Source organism: Dryobates pubescens, chromosome 22, assembly GCF_014839835.1.
Source record: "Dryobates pubescens isolate bDryPub1 chromosome 22, bDryPub1.pri, whole genome shotgun sequence".
Taxonomy (NCBI): Eukaryota; Metazoa; Chordata; class Aves; order Piciformes; family Picidae; genus Dryobates; species Dryobates pubescens.
Genome location: NC_071633.1, coordinates 13,485,076 through 13,500,500, shown reverse-complemented (window position 1 = coordinate 13,500,500; position 15,425 = coordinate 13,485,076). Strand labels below are relative to the sequence as shown.

Sequence of the window (15,425 nt, the reverse complement as noted above, 5' to 3'; positions counted from 1 at the left end):
TTGATACATGATTGCTGTTACTTATAATTACGTGTTTAAGGTGATTTCTAACTGTAGATTTTCTAGTGCTTTATAAAGGAGGTGAGTATAATTATCCCTACTAATGGGGTGAGAGAGATGAAGAAAGGAATTCTGTGCTAACCAGAGCTGGAAATGAAATGGCCTTCTAACTTACAGTCCAGCACTCCATCCACACAGACATTTTTGATTGCCATGACTAATTCATTGAGATATTATTGAAGAATTTCCTTAAGTCTAGAGTGATAGGTGTGGAAGAATCAGCTATTTGGAATGCAGCTTGCATTCCATGTCCTAATTTTTAAGGTGTTTATTTAACTTGATGTCTTAACAGTTTCATTAAGTGGCCACAGAGGTGGAGTTCTGTATATATAGTATATTTTCAGATGTCACAGAATCCCAGCATGGTGGGGCTTGGAAAGTACTTTTGGGGACTATCCTGTCCAACCCCCCTTGCTAAAGCCTGTTCACACATATATACCCTGTAGTGTATTTTCTAACTATCCTTCTACCCCTTGTGGTGAGCTTGTTGAGTTTATGGCTGGATTTAAGAAAAGATTTTTCCTTTGCCTTGTCCCTGCTTGTTCAGTGTCACGTGCCTGTATTAATTGTCAGGCTGGTGCCTCTGAATGTCGACTGAAGAGCAATCTGAAGAATCACATTGTGTTTCTTGCTGAATTGATGAAGTGAAAGTGTACCGCTAGCAGATTCCTCAGTGTGCATGAAAGCAAAGCATTGAACAACCTCCTTATGTCCTTTGAGCTTTCTGTCTTCTAGGCAGAAATCTCTGGAAAAAGTGTGTAGGGGAAAGAAATTCTAGGAGGGAAAAAAAGTTAAAATAAAGTAAGACTTTTGCATATGTAGAGAACATCTTATTCTCGTCTAAGCTGGTGTGCTCATTGAATCCAAGAGGAAAATGATCAGTGGTGGAAGCAAGTCAGTTTGAAGGACAACAGAGATGTGATGCTGTTGTTTTTTTCAAACTAAAGAACTATGACAGATTTTATTTCTGAAATGAATTTTTACATATGCTTTTAGAACATTTTGTGGTAGGATTTTTCTGATTATTTGTCAATTTTAGTTCAAAACTGTCAACAGTTACATTCCTTAAAGATACCATCACACACATTTCTGTAAACATGTCTGCTTGAGTGTACAATTTTCTGATAACATCATTCAAGCAGAGTTTGTTTAGGACAACCATATCATCAGTTTATTTCTTAATCAGTAAATGCCTAGATAACTGACTTCTGGACTGAACTCACTCAAGTTTAATATGAAATGTAAGCTGAAAAGCAAGCCTTTAACAGTGTAATATTCAAGTCGCTGTTTCTGGTTGTATATACAGAAGCGTTTGTGCTTTTTTTTGTTGCATCCCCTTTTAAATAGAAACATTTTTAAAACAGAGAGGCTAGATTTATGATTCATTTCACAAGTGCTGAAGCAGTGTTCCAATCATCTTGCTGATGATACAAACTGATTTGTAGGGCTAGCAAGCAGTTAGTTTTTTCATGTTACTTTATATAGTCTGCATGCATTTGTACGGTTCAGCTATTTGAGTTCTCTGTTCTTGCTTTCTTCTACCAGAGTCAGTGGAAATTTGGCTGTTCTCTTCACTGTGATAGCAGTGACTCCTTTTTCATGGGTAAATTGGAAGAAAAACAGTTTTCATTTGCCCACAAAGTAGATGTTTGATATAAAGGAAAAGGAGGTACAGGATGCCTCCAGAGATACCTTCATTGATAAACTTTAAGTGTTAGAAGTAATAATTAGTACATGAAAAAGTGTAAACATCTTCACTTCTAGCTCTTGGTGTGGAAATAGCTTTCACTTGAAAACAGAAATCCCAGCTTAGTAATAAAAACCCTTGCACTTTTTACCTTAATCAAGGATTAATTGTCATGGGAGCCAGCCTATATTTGATAGAAAACCAGGAATAGTTATTTAATAAATGTTGTATAACATCTCCTATCTGAAAAACATCTTTCAACACTGAAAACTGTGTGTGCGCTTAGCACCACAGAGGCTGTATTTTCAACCTGAGTGTGATAGCTGTGCCATGCAGCACTCAATGTCATGATATTAAGACAGAATCTTTGAACGACTGAAGTACATAGTGGAACTAAATCACTGTGACAAAGTTGAACTTTTCCAGGGTTAGGAATCTAGGGGTTTTTTTTCCAATGCTGAAAAAGAGGTTTGATACTTACCCTAAAAAAGTATGTGATTAAAAATGGTATTCAAGGAGAAGGCTCTTATCAGGTTCCTGCCCTGCTCCCAACTAAGACTTTGATCCTCCTTTTTAAAAGAAGAGTTGCCCTTTCAGAGAACACGTAGCAAGCCACATGCAGCTTGTGTAGTGCTGCAGCTTAATCAAGCAGTATTAACTGTGCAGAAGTAGAGTTGCTATAAAGTGTGTGCATACCTTGACTATGCTGCAAGCAGAGGGCACAGAACAGAATGCCTTGAAGAGCCTCCAAAGGCAAATGTCTTATTTTAATAAAAATTAAGCCCAGAAAATTTATTCAGTAGTAAAAAAGAAAAAAAGAAATCATTACAAAGAGGACACTTCTATAATCTGGCTCCCTCAAAGCGTGATAAAACATCATATCCCTTTTTTAGCCTTGTTCTTAGTCGTTATTTTGACCCGTGTAAAGCAATGAAAGTCTTCTCAAAGCCAGGTACTAGAGGATGTGTAGGGAGATGTAATTATTTTAGGAGCTTATTAGCTTCAGTAGAAATAATTTTTTTTTAAAGCAGCCTTCAAAGGGGAATTTAGGTCCTCTTGACTGTACACTTAAAAGCAGTCATTTCTTACCTAGTCTGAGCATGCCTGCAGTAGTGCAGTGGCTGACACCAAATTTCATTGGTGATTTTTCTGCTAATGCCATGGGTAGCTTGGGCACTTAATATTTTTGTATGTTTGGAGGAGAAAGGCATGGATCTTTGAAGGGGAAGAGTGTTTGGATGTGTGGCTGCTTCAAATAGTGCAAATGGCTTTTCCTTATACTTTGATAGTTAGCGGGGTGAATGCTGACTTCTGCTCAAGGCTGTGTTACTTTCTTGCATGGAGGATTTAAAACTGCCTTCAGTGAGAGAGTCCACAAATGCCAGCTTTGATACCTCTGTGTTGTGACCCACACTGCAGGGGCACTGTCAGTGCAGGTGATGGTGGTGTAACAGTGTCTGGAAGAAGAAATGTGGTTTTAGGATTACTGTTATTGTACAGTTACTCCATGGTAAGCTTAATAGAAGAACAGCCTTTGTAGAGGAAGTTAAGATAAATGATCCCTCCATTCAAATGCCAGGTTGTGCTTCAAATGCCCTGAACTAGAAAGTGCCACAATGTTAGAGGGGCAGTAAAAGAATAATTATTCCATGATCTATTAAAATCTGATATATCTGTTCTTATGTGGAAAGAACATAGTGATTATGAGCTGGAAAATAAGTGGTCAAAGTGATCCCAAAATTAGGGAGGTGATTACGCATCCTAAACTGACAGTGATGTTAATGGCATCCCCAACGCTTCAGTTACACATTTTGTAATAAGGAAGCTGAAGAGTTCTTATGTAGGAGCCTCTGCCTCTGAACTAGGGAGGTCACACTCTTCTGGTGAAGTCCCACTATTCCAACTAAATCATTGTATAAAGCATCAGTAGAGGAAGCAGCGTAACAGCTTATGAAACGCATATTTCTCTGGCAGAGCGAGCACCAATGGGCAAGGGGCCGGTGTGCGCTGACGGACGGCGCTCTGCGCCACGCTGACAGCGCTGTGGAGATGTTGGCAGCAGCCCTGCACGGGGTGGCGGGAGTCGTGTGTCTGACATTCCCTCCTGGGGGACTCAGCAGGCTGTCATCAGGGGAAAAAGCAGGGATTCTTTCTCTTGCGTTTCATGCCACTGTAGTGTTCGGAGGAGTCTGCAGCACACACAGTGGAGGGCACTGGTGTTCAGCAAGGATTCTCGATCTGCTATTCTATGGCTTTATTTATTATGCATGAAAAACCCCAGTGCAGGCAGGGTCTCTATTGTAAAAGCTTCCTGGCAGACCAGCGTGGAGTCATGTTGCAGCATGCTGGCTCTTTGCATTGCAGCACTAATCACATTCTCTGCTTATTAAAGGGCACCTGGCAGGACTTCTAATAACCATCACTGTTGTCATTTTCATGGGGGTTATATGTTGACCTTCTAGATTTGTTCTCTGGTAGAGCCATTTTGTATGTCATTGAGCTCTTGATGTGGCTTTGACCATTAAAATAGCTCCTCAAAATATGAACTGCTTTTGCCTGTGTTCACTGTAAATAAAGCTGCCTTGCTCACAGCGTTAACTGAGCACCTGTCTGAGTGCTTTCTATACAGCTAGTTACAGATCTGACATCATACTTTCCCTGTCATGTTTAGATACAGTGAGCCCAAACAGTGCTGTTCAGATGTCTTTTTGCTTTGTGTTTCTCTTCGTAGACGGTTTCATGCTCCAGGCAAACTAATTGTTCCTCTGGTAAGAGAGAAGCTGAAAATGAATATCAAGTATCTGATTGGGTTTTGGGGTGGTTTTTTTGTTGTTGTTTTCAGCAAGTTATCCTCACAAACTTTGATCCTCTGATCTCTTTGAGCTTCTCTTTGAAGGGCCAGAAGAAAGCCAAGTTGCCCACTGTTTGAATTTGTGGATGTAAGGTGATGAGGAAAGGCTAATCTGAGCATGTGGAAAAGCCTTCTGATGGGGCTGCAAAGAATTTTGTATCAACCAAATTGTTTCAAGTCAGTACCCACTATTTAGAGCAAAGGGAGAATACTTTCCTGTGAAAAGAGAATTAAAGACACAAGAAAAAATGGGATCACACTGATCCCCTAGAAACTTCAGAGTTTAGGGTAAGATATGGCTATACTACATCTTCTGTGACTGAAATGATGTGTAGATTTTACAGCTGCCTTCTTCTCCAGGCTTTGTCACTGTACTGATGAATGTTTTGGGTGATTTTACTCTGCAGAATGCTTTGTTCATCTTCCTCTTTTCTCTCTGTGCTTACCAATTAAGATTGTGGTATCTTGGGAATAAAAACTGCCTCAGTGTATTTTAGTACTGCTTTACAGCTAATAATAGCTGCAATCACTTTCCTTCTCAGAGAGACAATTAAAAAATATAATTAATCTTGGTGTGTGTCTCTATCTTAATTTACATCATTTAGCACATAAACAGGTAATATTGCAGCGCATGTGATATGATTTCCAGTGTGTTTTCCTCTCATTACCAGATACAGAGCTGCTTTGGCTCTGAAGATTAAAAACTGTTACTTTTATGGATAAGAAGCTCACAGTTGTTGTAGAATTTTTAATTGAACTTTATGTATCACTGCAGTATCAGCTTATAGTTTGTCTAGAATTGAGCTCTTGTGCACTAAGTGTTGCTGGGTTTTCTGTGAGAGACCAGATTACATCTACTGGGATATTTCTGCTGTGTGAAGAACCCCACAAAAGAAGGATAAGAGACAAGCATGCAGTATTAACCTCTGGGGACAGTTAAAACCATCAAGCTGAAACTATGAGTGGCAGAGGAGATAATTGTCATAGGAAGCTAGCAAACAACCAGCAAGTGCTACCAAGCAGGAATTTCATTTGAAGCAGACTGAGTAGAGAGCCTTTGCTTGCAAGTATTGGTGAAAAGGAAGTCATGCCACCTGCTTTCAGAAAATTAAGGAGGATGGGAAGACTCTTAATAGTAGGAGCTGAAGTCCAGATGCACGCAGTCCTTGGTCAGAGGGTTCACTGGATGGATACTAATTATTTAGAAAACAAATTCGATTTTACCGTGTTTGTTTGTGTTCAGGCTTTAAGTGGAGCAATTACTTTAAAGCAGAAGAAAAATATATCCAATATATATAAGGCATATTGATCTTAATTTTCCAGGAAGCAAACAGGAGTAACAAAGTCACTGTTGCTTACCAAAGAGAGATTCAGTGTTGGCTATAAAATGGAATAAAAGGCAGGGCATAGGAAAGATGCTCACCAAGTAAAAGCACATGGCCAGTAAAGCAGCTGGAAGCACCGGGAAGTGCAACAACTTAAGGCTTCAGTGCTGTCCTACTGACAAATGCCTGAGTAAGCTGGGCTGGTAATTCTGGGTTCTCTACCTGTAACAACCTCAGCAAAATTCCAAGTGTATTATTGAGTAGAAATTTTGCACCTTGAAGGTTGACAGGAGGGAAAGGCAACATGGGTTTTAGTTATGAAGGTTGGAAAAATCTTTTGAAAGCTGAAGGCAGAGATGCTGATGGTGACAGAGGTCTGAGAGATGATGCTCTAAGGATACATACAAAATATTGCAGGGCTGGTGACTAAACAGGGACACCTCTGGAACAATACATGCATTCCCTCACACAGCTGTAATTGCACCTGACTAAGTGCATTCATCGAAGCAGACTTATTGAAGGCTTTATAAAGCAAAGTGGATGGGAAGTTGTTCCTCCAGCTTTCTGTAAGGAAAGATCCTCCTTGCCCACTTTAGGAATCAGGACTCTGAATTTGAAGGTAGTGGAGAAAATCTGGAGGAATTACCTGGCAAGTAAGATTGGTTTACCTACCGCTAATACAGAAGCAGCCATTCGAACTTGCAAGCCTGGAGCAAGCTTTCAGGATAAAACTAAAGCATTTTATTAAAAAACATTGTCTCTAGAGAGGAATTTAAAAAAAAAAAGTAGGACAAAAAAAAAATCAAACCACAGATGGAAGGTTGGCATATTTGTAAAAATTACCCTTTACTTGTCCTTGCTTTTTGAACTTGTTTCACTCAAACAGTTCTTTATGGAAGGGATGTAACAAAGTCATTAAAATAAAATATGCTTTTGAGACTCATTTCAGTCTTGTGCTTTTTGTAGAGTCTCTGAGGAGCAACCAGGCTAAACCAGGACTTCTTTATTATTTCTGAGAAATGCCTTGGCCTCACTTGTACATTGTTTGGCTTATTTGAATGGTGAGAAAGACTGAAAACTATATTGAACAGGGCTTTAAGAGACCTTTAACTCACCATGTTTAACATTTTGGGGGGCAGTGAGAGTGGTTTGGTATATTCATGCAGGTATATTCAAACAGGAATCAGGTGAAGTGTGTTACAGTTGTCTATGGCATGGTTTCATGGCGTTAGATGCTGAATGAAGTGAGAGATTACCCTGCTGCATATAAGGGTCTTGGTGTCCATCAGTCTTTTGAAGGACAAAATGCTTTTATTACCTATGCATTTGATTGTGATAGCTCCAAACTTGCTAAAGATGGTAGTGCAGCTGTCAGTGTTCTTAAAAACAAACCCAGTCAACAAAACCAGCAACATCTCCCCTTCCCCTGAACCTGTAGTTATTTTAAAAAGCAGTATGCGAAGTCCTAATTTTTCAGATGAGATGGTGACATTTTCCCTACCTTAGCAAGTGTTCTGGCCTACATACTCCTTACACCTGCAAATCTAATGGAATAGTTGCCTTGAGAAAATAATGTGTGATGTGTTGATCCTGGCTTAAACATTGCTTGTGTACATTCTAGCACTGATTTGCTAAATTAAATGTGTTCTAGGATGGCCTTCACCTGATGACAAGAATTCATGGTACAGGGATAGTTCTCTTCTCTCTCTTCTCTCTCCCTTTCATGTAGCCTTGGATTATAACAAATTACTAGATAAAGTGGTTATGATGGGGACCCCTACCACAAGACAAGAGGTGAAAGAGATGAAGCTGCCAAATGACCTGATGAAGAGGACACAAAATCCAGTGTTTAACTGTGCTTTTGTGCATGGTTATATTCACTTGCTATTTGTTTTTAATGTGGGCTGTTCTGTGAGCATGAGGTGGCGCCAAGGGAGCCTGACAAGCATATTTGCCCTTTTGTACAGCTTCAGCCATCTCTCCTGATGCTGTACCACACTAACATTCCCAGTGCTTACAGCAGGTGTGAGAGTGGCCTCCCGTGTTCTCAATGACCACCCTTCTTTGACCTTCCTAGACCTGGGTTCCTCTGGGGAACTTCATAAAATATAGCAGTTTCTCAGACTTTTGATATATGACCTGCAGTGCTAGTACTTAAAAATCTATAAGCTGTCCACAAATCTCCTCTTATTCACCTTGAAAAGGAAAATCATGCTGCTCTGTATCCCCCAGAGTACCACTGCCAATGAGATGTTCTGCAATGCAAGACACAATCCTTTTCCGATGAGGGAAGAAAATACATGGTTAGAAGATTGCAGCTTCCATTTTTCTCAGTAGGAAAGAATTTCTGTCACTTAAGAACTTGGAATAGAAAGGATTCTGAACTTTTCTTTTCTTTTTTTTTTTTTTTTTTTTTTTCAGTTGTGGATGATGTCAGAAAAATAACTTAATAAAACATGGGGAAATTCTTCTAGTAGGGTTTATCGTTAATCATAGATCCCTAGAGAGTGGATCAGGTCTGCATATAGGACCCTCAGTGCCCTTCAGAAGTGAGCCCCCGATGACAGGCACCTACCATTTCTTCTTAACTGTAGATGTTTCAGCAGTAGGTTTGCTCACTCCTAGCCTCTCTGAATGATGTAAACTAGACAAGCCAGTGGTGATGTGCCAGTGGTGAATGATGTGTGTCTGCTCAAGGGGTAAGGAACCTGCTGAATTTTGTTGTATTAACAGAGTCCTGGTAGCTGTTGTTTGCCAATGTGTGTATTTTTTCTGATACTGATTTAACAAATGCTTGCTTGCAAGTCCTGTGAAAAGAAACTGTTCCCTAGTTTTGATAGGAATCATTCATAATTTGTTAGTGTTCCTTGGCAGTGTAACATAGTAGGTGTGTGACCTTTGCTTCAAGAGTTCTGTAACTGAGCCCTCCAAATGTGATTAATTCAGGCTTTGCAGCTGCCTGTGAATTCATCCTCTTAGTGTGTGCTTCACATTGACCATGCAGGATGATGTGTTATGTATGGCAGATTGGTAACGCTCACTGATTCTCTGTGATGTGAACCCAGGGCACAGGTAATTCTGACCTTTTCCTGGAAGCAGATGTTTGCTTAGGGAAGAAAAGCAAGTGTCTTATTTATGTTGGTTTTATGCAGAGGAGGGAAAAAGTTCCACTAGCCTTTGTGCTCTTCCATGAGCTGTTGGACGACCACCTCACCATCTGATTTGTGGTCACTGAATATGACTTTACTCTCCACTGTTGCAGGACATTTTGGTCTCCTTGCACCAGAATGGAAGCATAAGCAGGGTTGTTTGTCTGTGCTCCCATTTTTTTGGGTGTATCTGGCCAGTCATAACCTTAATGTTGATCTGTTGTGATTTTTTTTTTTTCTTTTCTGTAGGCCCAAAAGAATAAATGTTAAGGTATCAGGGTTTTATATCCCTGCTGTTCTACGGCCATTTAATCTATTTTTAAGATTTATTTTTTTTCCCCCTTTTGGCCCTAAGACTTGTTTTGCCACCTCCTAATGAAAGGAGGCAGGAATCCAAATGTATTCAGCTTACATCCAAGCCTTGTGTTGCCTGCTATTTACAGCAGGAGTACTATGATGGTTTGCTGTCACTCAAATGTCACTCAGATTCCTTCAGTTGCACTAGTACACTGTTGATTGAGTTAACTGCAAGACAAGATTCTTCCTAGGTAAATTTTGGATACCCTAAAATAAAGCCTGCAAAGCACTCTGTATCCTTTGTAGATTTGTAGAAGCAGCCACTGTGATTTTTTTATTTTTTTTTTTTAAAGCACTGTAGTAAAGAAATCTTGTTCTGTTGACAAGTTCAGCATCAGTCTTGTGCAATACTTCTCTGTCTGCTTTAGATCCTCCTCCCTCTCCCATCTGCCACCTTCTCACTCTAAGGAAAGGAATCTCCGTTCTGTCAAAGCAAAGTGCCAGTGAAAAATGGGGAAAGACTTCTAAGAGCAGCTTTTGGACAAGAACATTCACTGAAATCAAAACAAATATAATCACAGCTCGCTACAGTTTTGCCCTGCATACCTAGCAAAAAGTTAAGGGTAATGTACTAAGATTCAGTCCCTCCAGTGAAGGATGTGCAGTTTAAAAAGGCAGAAGAAAAAGAGGAAAGCAGGAAGGCAGAATCACTTAGTAATGCTCATGATCGGTGCTCCATGGCAACGTGTTCCTTGCAAGGAACATAGCATAAATACCTATTAAGCAAAGGGATTTCCCTGCAAGCAAATAAAATGCCAGAAATTGAACAAGAGTGTGGTGGTTTGGGTGTTCCTCCCTAGGTAATTAGGGTAGCTACTGTTCAAGTATTATAACAGAAATGCATGCTCTGTGACTACTCTGAAGGTTGAGATGTGCTTCATTTTTGAAGTATCCTGCCTCAGAGGCTCTGTGTTTGTGTATGTTTGCAGTCACCAGCTTTCTCTTGCTTTGTGAAGCTGTTGTTTCCCTCTGCTCCTGCCTGATGCTGACTTGCATATTCAGTATCAGCAGTTAAAGCTGAAGAACAATAAGTTTATATTATTGATGGGACTTTGTGCATTCATTTAAGTCCCCAGGGCTGGAATTCAAACCTGATAATTGTTTTGACTAGAAACAAATGTGCTGAGTTTCACCCTAATCCTTAGGAAGCATTGGTGACCTCTGCCCATAAGAGTTAAGGATTAGAACATTTCAAGGGTGTTTCAGATGGTTCAGCTTGAGATGGCAGTGCAGTCACCTACAAAATAATGATAGCATAGGTGCTTATGCTTGCTTTATGCTTGGAATATTACGTTGGAAGGTACTCAGCTTGGATATTTGGAGCAGGGCCAGCAGAAGCCAGCAGAACTAAAACCACGAGACCCTGCTTGAGTCACTATGCCACACTCCCTGCTGCTGTGGTCTCTCAATCTTACTCTCATCACAAGTTTGTCAGGCTGCAGGTGGCCATGAATTAGATGGTTCTCTGTTAATAGGGTGTTCTAGATCCGCACTCCTTGTCTGGCTGGAAGCTTGTTGAACTGTCCATTGTGAAGTCTTAGAGTGTGTGCTGCTCTCCCCCAGTCCTAAAACCTAGCAAAAAATTCCAAGTCAGAATTTTGTGATCTCCTTACAGAAATGTAGGACAAGTATGGGAGGCATGGTATAGGTAAGAACACTGTAGATACAGCTTGTCTGACGTCCGGGTTTGCTGCTTTATGACTTGTGTGTTGGTTGGGTGGTTTTTTTGTACTGGGTCCACAGGAAAGACACAAACCCAACATACAGGCACAAAGTGAGTATCTTACCCCCTGAAGAGCTGGTTTCCAGTCTGTTGTTATAGCACTGTAAAACAGTCTTCTAAGCTGCATTAGTGTTAGAGGACTCAAGCTTGAAGTCAAGTTTAACCACATTGTAAGCTGTTAAATACCTGGCCAAGACAGGAAAATGTTGGTGATGCTGCAATACTGCAAAGCTGTAACTTGATGAATAAATGTCTGCTGTAACATGTATCCATTTAGTATTCTGTACCTGACATGCAAAAAGGAAAGGCATTTCTAGATGGAGAAGTTAAAAATGGGGTTGTTGCCCTAATTTAAATAAGCAACTGTTAAATATAAATTGCTTCCATCTAATTAAATTCTTTTCCCCTCAGCTCGGGTTAGATCTCATGCAGGTACATTCTCTATTCCTAAATACAAAGAAACTATACTGAAGGAAATTGCTGACAAAACAGTGCAAAACCACATGGTACATTAGTATGCAGTGGGAAAGTTTGGGCTGCCTGGTGCAATGATCTGTCTGTCTTTTATGTGTTTTATTTTTTAAAGTTGTTCCATGGCTCAGAAGGGCTGGAGTTCAGATATTAGGCTGTCCCTAGCAAAAGCAATAACTAAAAAGCCCCCATGGAACTGTGCCAGATAAGTCTCTCTGGAAATGAACTTCACTCACTTCTAATCTAGTCAGCCACCATCAGCAATTTCTAACTGTAAGCACAACTTCAAGGCTCAATCTCTTTCAGAACTAGTGCACCTATGTCTGGCAGCTTTAAAGCATGGATGCTGCGTGGTAGTTGTCTTCCCACTCTGGAATGTTTCTAGTGTACACTTTTCATGGGAAATGAGATGTGTGACACCTGCATGGAAGCTGAGTGATTTCAGCCAAGATTTTTTTAGAGTTATTTTAAGATTATTCATTTTTTTTTGTGCAAAGATGTCTTTGGAGGCCCAACTTCCTGAGTTCTTAAGGCAGTCTGAATTCCATCACAGTGGATGGTAATCAGGCTCATGGTGTACCAGACTGGCTAGCTTTGGGTATTCCTTTTCAGATATGTACTGTTTTCATATTCTGATGAGGCAAGATGATTACATGGTAATACTCCTCAATTACTTACTTTCTGTCCAGATTGCAGCCTCTTCATTAGGTACTTGTAAACTATTCATGCCGATTTTAATGTCAGAGGCAGGCATACCTGGGCAGCTGCTTCCTTTACTTTAACCCTTAGGAAAAGGCCTTGTAGATGTGCATGGTGTATTGATCCAGATTTGTGGACCATTTGCATACATGTCTGCATGTGTGCAAAGATGTGAAACCAGATGTACAATAGTAACTTCAGTGTCTTTTGTCTCTCGTTCGTGTTCCAGCACTTCAGTGCAGTAACTTAGAGAGGTTTATTTTCATGTTACAGTAAATTAAAATGTTAATGCTTGAATTGAAATCATGTTCATTTCCCTTTTAATAGAGGTTGAGCAGTGACCTGTTGTCTAGAATATGCTGGAAAGTATTTTAAGTATTTCTGAGTCTGTTTTTGAGATTCCACCAGTTTTTAGCTGTTTTAATGAGGGAATAAAATGAATACCTTTTAGTTGTCTCAATCCCTGTTACTTTCTGTCAGAGGGTCTAAGGGATCCTCAATGTAAGAGAGATTCTCAAGGAACTGCTAAACAACTTTGGTCTCCTGCACTCTTTAATCTCAACACTACTTACCCACCCTGTTCACCAAAAAGTCTTGAATGTAGCTGTATTGGATAATTTTCCATGTTGTGCCAGTTGCAATTCACTGTTGAAAACTTTGTGTGCATTGTTCTGTATTTTGGACAGAGTGACAGAAGTGACAGGGAAAGTCATAGTGGCATTTGTAAGAGTCCATTTGGTGCCAAGAGAGTTGCAGTAAGGTGATCACTTCTTGAACAGAAGGGGATTGGATTTCTCATCAGGGCACTACTGAGCAGTCTGAGATGCTGGTTAGGAAGGGTGATGGCCTTTACAGAGAGCATAAGACGGGCTAATTAATTATTTCAGTAAAAGTACAGCTGAGCTCTTAATCTGGATGTTAAGTAATTAATTTCTCTAATATTTTTGTGAGGGTAATGGTAATTGAACATAGCTTTAAAACTTACCTGCTCTGTCCCTTGTGAATTTGGTGTTGTCTTCTCCATGTCCTTATTTGTGTTTTCCTAAAACTGCTTGAGTTTTATGCTAGCGTTGCCTGGATGCCTTCTTAAAGCTGTGCACCTCTTGCTGTTCATTATCATTTGTGGTTTCTCTCCCAAACTCAGACTAGCACTTTGCATGGAATATTTAGCAGTGTTGTTATTTTGATAAACCAAAGTCATCTTAAGGGTACTTTCAGCTTTCCTGTCATGCATTGGTGCTGCTATTCTTCACGGTAATCAAACTGGAATGACTGGCTGTCTTGTGCAAGTCAGTGCTCAACAGAAAAGGGATGCAGTCTGTAATAATTCAGAGTAGGGGATGTTTCTTCAGAGTACTGTGAGCTGCATTGCATAAAAGGAGCAGTCGTCTGTAAATAAGTAAAAGACTTCAGCTTACAGTATGTGCAAAGCCTTTGTCTTCATCAGTGGGCTGTTTCAGAACACAGGCAACAAAGGAGAAGGAGGAGGTGTTTGTAAAAAGCAGAAAAGGTGCTTTCCTGATGAACCAGCAAGGCATTTTTCCTCTGAGAACCAGTCTACCACACTTGCTCTGCCATCTGTCTTTATCGCTTGAGAATGAAATTGGCATCATAAAGATGACCAGGAAGATGGAAATAAACTGGTTTTGTGTCTGAAATGCAAAACATTCGTGTAAATGTGATAGCTAAAAACACAGCACTCTCTTCTGAGTAGAGAGGTGGCATATATAATTTCCAAGAGGCAGGTAATGTGTGGAACAGGCAGCCTGGGGGAGTTGTGGAGTCTCCTTCCCTGGAGATATTCAGAACCGGCCTGGATGCGCCCCTGTGTGATCTGGTATAGGTGATCCTGCAGTGGCAGGGGGGTTGGACTGGATGATCTTTCAAGGTCCCTTTCAGCCCCTGACATTCTGTGATTCTGTATCTTTGCCAGATTAACAACAAATAACATAGCAAGACTTCCAGCATGCATTTTGTAGTCCTGGGAATGAGGAACATTTGCATGAGCACTTCAGCAATGTATGCAAATCTTGGTTATTCTCCATAATGCTCTTAAAATTTATACTTGCATAGCTTCTTGCTTCTGGGACAGCCATACGCAAACTTAACTAACAAATGAGTGGCATGAAACTAGACCAAGTCAGTCTGGCACCTTAATGGACTTTTCACCTTAAACCAAGATTCTCCTTCAACTCTAGATGTACAGTAAGTGGATCTCAGTGATGATCCTGCTTATTTCTAAGCTGGTCTAGAAGCATTTCTGCTCTTCAAATGCAATATTTCAGTGCAATGATGAAACTAAAAAATATGAAGTGTTACAGTGGTCAGAACATCCTCTCAGGAGTGACTCTCAAAATGGCTTCAGTGGCAAGTTTTTATTGAACCTGTTATGCTGTGCTCCAAATTCCAGTTCCTGTGTTATCCTGGGATGTGGCAATGTCTAAAGAAGCAGCATAGTTTCATATTTAGGATTTATATTTATGATTTCAGTTTAGATGGAGCCTGAGTGCAACCTTTGCACTGGGTTTACTCCTTGCACAGAGGGCATAGCCTCAGGGGTTAGTGTAGCCCAGAGGGTTACTATGGTTGGCTGCAGGGCAGCAGGGGCATTTCCCCTCTGCAATCTACAACTGTATCTATGCCTGGGTTCTTACAGGCCTGGCAGAGATCCACTTTGAAGGGGCCACTCCTCAGCTATGTCTGAACATTCAAGCCTTTGCTAGAATGTGTAATGCCTCACAAGATCATTAAATGTACCTCTAAGTGTGGAGATCAACTTAAGCTATGCCTGATGTTTTTCTGTTTAGCAGCATTTAATTCTGCATATTTTAGAAGTATGTTTATCCAAAGGCCTCCAGAGATGCCTTTCATGGTTGGATGCAGATAATTGAAAGTTGGCTGTTTTCCTGCTCCTGGATGTCAGGTAGCCTTTCAGTGAACCTGGCCATTGCAGAGGTATCTGTTCCCTGTGGCACAGTGATGGGAAGCTGTAGCTCAGAAATGGTTTGGAAATTTCAGTCATGCTGATGGCTCTTTACCATGCCAAGGATTTCAGAAACCTGGCTTGCAGCCCCAAGAGGCAGGACTGACCTTGAGTTACTCA

The 15,425-nt window shown here is 40.5% G+C and overlaps 1 protein-coding gene across 1 annotated transcript in view; it reads left to right on the top strand.

Moving 5' to 3' along the window:
- The window catches only part of SERGEF (secretion regulating guanine nucleotide exchange factor), a 138,281-nt gene that overhangs the window by 80,581 nt on the left and 42,275 nt on the right, over positions 1-15,425 (top strand). The gene's annotated exons all lie outside the window — the stretch shown is intronic.